This window comes from Pteropus vampyrus, unplaced genomic scaffold (assembly GCF_000151845.1).
Source record: "Pteropus vampyrus isolate Shadow unplaced genomic scaffold, Pvam_2.0 Scaffold238, whole genome shotgun sequence".
Lineage (NCBI taxonomy): Eukaryota > Metazoa > Chordata > Mammalia > Chiroptera > Pteropodidae > Pteropus > Pteropus vampyrus.
This window is the reverse complement of record NW_011889019.1, coordinates 779,696-785,911: the sequence shown is the minus strand read 5'-3', so window position 1 is coordinate 785,911 and position 6,216 is coordinate 779,696.

Below are 6,216 nucleotides of genomic sequence, written 5' to 3'. Positions count from 1 at the left end.
TCTTATTACTGTTTCTGTTGGTCTACACGATTCTTCCTGGAAAATGCAAATGAGAGGTAATCAACATTAGATGTGCTCATATATTTTGTGTTCATATGTCTTTATAAAACACAGCAGAAGAAATGTTCCGTAAATACCAAAGGGATACCATCACGGAATGAGAAATGTGTTTACAAAATGGACTTTATTTTGCATTAAGCATTATCTCCCTCTTCATTTCCATGCAAAGTCAAACATGCACGCACATCACAGAAGAAAGAGAGAGGATAGCAAATTTTTTAATAGCAAAAAAAAAAAAAAAATGCTAGTTGGGAACGTGGATAGAGTTGTTTTGCGTTTTGATGTAATTTTTTGTTTTTCAGATTAAGAAATTGTATCCCTCTCTGTAGTATTCACGTTGTGACTTCATTCTTACTCATACATGTATATTCACCTACAACACCTTGCAAACTTGCATATACATTATGGAAGAATTGGAGTGTGTGTATTTTTTAACTGAATAAAGTTATTTGGCCCTCACCTTCTCTCTTCTCCCCTTTCTTCCTCCATCTGTATCACACAACCTCCACCCACTCTCTTGCCATCTTTTTAGATTTTGAACATTGAGGTTAGCACAGCTTAAGAGAGTAAAACCAGAAGAAAAGATGATTAAAAGAAGGAGAGAAAATACAAACGAGAGAAAGTTAAATCATAGTTTAAAAAAGAATTCTTGAATATTTTGTACTTGAGAAAGATAGTTAATGGGGATAGGGCATCTAAATTAAAGCTTTAAATAGTTGATTCCTTTGAAGACCTGACTCTGCTATTTACTAGCTGAGAGCATTTAACCTGAGAGCTTCACAGAGTTATACAAGGCATAACTAACACAGTTAGTAGATTGAAGAGAGAAATCAACTCCATTGCACCCACAATGCGAATGATAGAAGAAATAATGATGGCGATAGTCACAAAGGTTTCATCTTGATTACACACATTTTTCTGCTTTTTAATATATAATTCATGGACATTGTGTCCTAAAGCAGATCACTTTAAGACAGTGAAATTTTTCCCTAAAAATAATATATAAGTGGGAATTACATTTCACTCTAGGGATTCACAACCTCTGAATCATAGAAAACACCATACTGTGATAAAGTTACAACATGATTATATATATGCATCTACAAAAATATAAGCATGTTTTAGTCATAGCTTGGTATATCATAAGCATTATATAAGTAGTAACTGTTACAATCATAATTAAAAAATTAAATGCTTAACTTGAAGAGCTAGAATCTCTTAGAAATGGTTCCTACTTTTTGCTGATCTCTCAGCTTAAATCCAGACTCTGTACCTCCACCAATAAAATCAAGTGCAAACAGAATTGGAAAAATTGAGATACCAAGAGTCTGGGTGATGTAGCTTAAAGTGGTCACACTCATTGGTCAAGAATAACATAGGTTGATTACTCTCTCCAATCTATCAAACAAGTGTTAGTTGAACATGAGCTTCAAGTATTATCCTTTCCCATGTTCTTCACAATGTTTTTTAAATTTAATATTTATTCAGCAGAAACTTTCTTGAATACCTATTATGTGTCAGAAACTATGCTATAATAAATAAGGCATGATCCTTCAAGGAGTCACCAGTTCAATGGAACATTCTTAAATATCAAATGATTCAACAGAGCAATTCTAAAGGTGGGATTTTAGACACTACAACAGGTCATGATAAGAATTTTTTAGGGTAGACATCCCTGCCAACTTCCTCTCAACTCACACTTCCTAGATGACCAAGCCTTTGAATGTGTTGCTATTTGTATTCAGTTTTTAAAGTTGGCATAAAGGGAAGAGAAGGAAGCTGAAAGAGACCCCATAATCAAGCCATTTTTTATTTCATTGATTTCTTAACAGGGGAAGGAACATAAAGGAAGGGCCAGATCACAGTAGAAAAGAGAGACATTATCCTGAGAGTCTGTTTTACATTTAGTGAATAAATCAACTGAGAGTAAGAAATATGTTCATAGACCATATGTCTTCACTTTAATCCTATCACCAAGACTGCCAGTGTTTCTCAAAACCATAACACGAGAGATATACAGAAGGAATTGTCCTGAAGAGAAAGGGCAGAGATCCAACAGATTTAAGTGAAAAAATGCCCCATGTGGACTGAAATTACATCACTGCTTTTTCTGCCTCTAGTAAAATTGAAGAACTAAAGAAAAATACTCATAGAGATCAACATTTAGGGGTCTTGGAATAAAACTCTAAGAATTCTCAATAAAGCTCTCCAGGCAATAACCAGCCCAGTCAATGTTTAATTAATTGCTTCAGTTTTAAATATAAATTTTAGGGAGCCAAGGAGAGCCAGAAATTCAAGAAAAGGCTCTAAAAATTAGATAGTTTGTGGTTAAAAAAAAAAAACCCAAAAAACAAAAAGTAACTCCAAATAGAGTTTATACAGCAAGCAGAAGAAAGCAAACTATAGTAAGAAACTAGAATATCACCAGATAGATAAGAAAAGATATTGTATCTATGAAAGATCAGAAATGTTATAAAAAAAGGATATCCAGAGGCTAAGAATGCTAGAAAATTTAAAGTATGCTCTAAATGATTCAATAAACTGTTTTGAAAATAAAATTGTAAAAAAGTCTCCCCAAAATAGAAAAAGATCAAAAATAAAAAGCAGAAAAATACAAAAATTAAAATCTTACATCTAATTATGAGTTCCAGAAAATAAAACTTAAATTATTAAATAAATAATACAAGAAAACATAAAGAAATGGACAAATCACAAATGTATAATGCTATGAATTTTCTCAACGTGAATTCACCCATGTAATCACCACAGAGGTCAAAAAGTTGCCAGCACCTCAGAAAACACCCTCATGCCTCTCCCAATCACTACACACTCTCCCCCTCCCCAGAGGTAATTACTTTCCTGACTTCTATTCACCATAAATTAGTTCAGCCATTTTTCTTATTACAATATACAGCGAAATCATACAGCATGGTTGTGTGCTTTCGCTTTCGTGTATTTATTCATTTAGCGTTACATTATCCATTTTCTTGCATAGCAATAGATAATTATTTTTAAATTGCTGTGAATTTTTACCTTGTATGAATATACCATGATGTACTTATCCTTTCTATTATTGATGGACAGTTGAACAGCTTCCAGTCTGGGGTAACCATAAATAATGCTGTTATGAGTATTCATAAACATGTCTTTTGTTGCACATATGCACACATCTATGTTAGCTCTATACCTAGGAGTGAACCTGCTCAGTCATATGATTGTGTATATTTACTTTTAGCATATATCGCCAAATTGTCTCTAAAGTGATTATACTAATTTGCATTCTGACCAGCAACATATGAGAGTGCTAGTGGTTCCACATGCACACCAATGCTTGACACTGTGGTTAAATTTGCATTCTATTATTTAATAATGAGGTTGAGCAGCCATCTATATACTCATTAGCTAGTTGGATTCTCTTTTGTGAGGTGTCTGAGACTTTTGCCCATTTTTCAATTTGATTGTCATTGATTTACAGGAGTTCTTTGGATATAGCATTCTGGATATGAGTTCTTTGTAGATGAAATGTGTTTTAAATATATTTTCCACCTTTGTGGTTTGCCTCTTCAATCTCTTCTCAGTTTTATTGAGGCATAATTGATACACAAAAAATTGTCCGTGATTCATGTATACAATTTGATGAGTCTGCACGTATGTGTATATTCATGATATTATTACCCCATCAAAGTAATAAATATATCACTGCCAAAGACCCCTTTTGTGTCCCTTTGTGGTTTGATTTGTTTTGTGATAAGAACACTTAACATGAGATCTACCCTCTTAACAAAATTTTAGATGCAAGATACCACGTTGTTAACTATCGGCACTATGCTGTCCAGTGCACCTCTGGAACTTACTCAACTTATGTAGCTGTAACCTCATACCCACTGAACAACAGCTCCTCATGTCCCTCTCCCTCCACCCCCCGGTAACCACCATTCTATTATCTACTTCTATATGTTTGACTATTTTAGATGCCTCATATGAGAGGAAACATGCAGTCCTTTTGTGACTAACTTATTTCACTTAGCATAATGTCTGTCAGTTCCGTCAATGTTGTCCAAGTTGTAGGATTTCCATTAATGATATCTTTTGATGAACTGAACTTTTAAATTCTAATGTAGCCCAATCTATTAATTTCCTTTAGAGTTAGCGTCTTTTTACATTGTTTAAGAATTAAGTTGCCATATTGAGAAGGATCTTTTCATATGTTATTTTCCAGAAGTGTTGTTGGTTACTTTTCACATTTAGAAGTAGAAGTTGCTTCATTTATTTGACACGGAGATATTCAATTTGCCAAACATTATTTACTGGAAAGACAGCTCCTTCATTATTGTTCTATAGAACCACCTTTTTCATAAATCAAGTGTCCACATAAATATGATCCATTTCCAACTCTCTTCTGGCCAATTGTTCTATTTCTGTATACCTGCATCAATAAGACAGTATTAATTATTTCATATATGTCTTAATATATGATGAGAACTTCTTCCCACCTTTTCCTTCTTATTCTTTCAAATTGTTGTGTATACTCTTGGCTCTTTGTGAACATAAATCTACCATCTTATTAATACTATCTTATTTGTTTTTTGTTTTTCCTACCTTTTCTGTGCTACTTTTTCTCCCCTTTCTTTCTTCTTTTGAATTGATTGGGTGTTTTACTATTTTTTTTCTGTCTTTTATCACCTTGCTATTTATTTATTTATTTATTCTTTAGTCTTCTTTAAGTGCTTTGCTAATAGTTTCTTTATTCACATTTTACTTATTAGTGCCTAATATATTAGTATTTTATCCTTCTCCTGGACAATGAAAACACTTTAATTCAGTTCAATCCCATCTTTCCTGACTTATGTACTATATATTTTAATTGTTGTTCATGTATTTTCGTTCTCTTCATATTTTAACTCCAAAAGACATTGTCATTACTGTTTTATACATACATAATCAGTTCAGATTTACTTGCTTCCATGATGTCTCCAATTATCAGCTTCTATCTGGGATCCTTTTTCTTCTGCCTAAAAAAAAAAAAAAAAATACTCTTTATTATGTCCTTTAGTATGGATTTGCTGGTGATGAAATTTTTTCACTTTTTGTTTGACTAGAGATAGATTTGTTTCACCTTCATTACTGAAGGATATTTTCATTTACTATAGAATTCCACGTTAGTGGTTATTTTCTTGAACCACATTGAAGATATCTTTATGTCATCTCTGGCTTCCATTCTTTCCGTTGAGAAGTCACAGCTATCTATCCAATTTTTGTTCCTTTGAGGGTAATATGTCTTATTAAAAAAAAAAAACACTTTATAAAAATTTTGTATTATTCAATTATATTGAAAACAATATTATATTAGTATCAGGTGTACGATGTAGTAATTAGACATTGATATAACTTACAAAGTGATCACCCTGATAAATCTAGTACCTATTTGACACCATACAAAGTTATTACAAATTATTGATTATACTCCTTATGCTATACATCCTCATGACTATTTCGTAACTACCAATTTGTACTTCTTAATCCCTTCTCCTTTTTCACTCGCCCCTCCAATCACCCTCCCAACTGGCAACCATCAAAATATTCTCCATATCTATTAGTTTGTTTCTGTTTTGTTTGTGTATTTTGTTCTTTAGATTCCACATGTAAGTGCAGTCATATGACATTTGTCTTTCTCTGTCTGACTTACTCTACTCAGCACAATACCTTCTAGGTCCATCCTTGTTGCAGATAGAAAGATTTCATTCTTTTTTATGGCTGAGCAATATTACATTGTAAATATGCGTAACCTCTTTATCCATTCATCCACTGATGGACATTTAGGTCGCCTCCATATCTTGGCTGTTGTAAATAATGCTGCAGTGAACACAAGGATGCACATGTCCCTTTATAGTAGTGTTTTGAGTTTCTTCCGATAAATACCCAGAAGCAGAATTAATGGGTCCTTCTTGGTCTCTTGTTATACCCTTTGTTTTAAAGTCTATTTTGTCTGGTATAAGTATTGCTGCCCCATCTATTTGTTTGTTTCCATTTTCATGAAATATCTTTTTCCATCCCTTTACTTTCAGTCTGTGTGTGTCTTTTGATCTGAAGAGAGTCTCTTCTAGGCAGCATATGTAAGGGTCTTGTTTTCTCATCCATTCAGACACCTTATGTCTT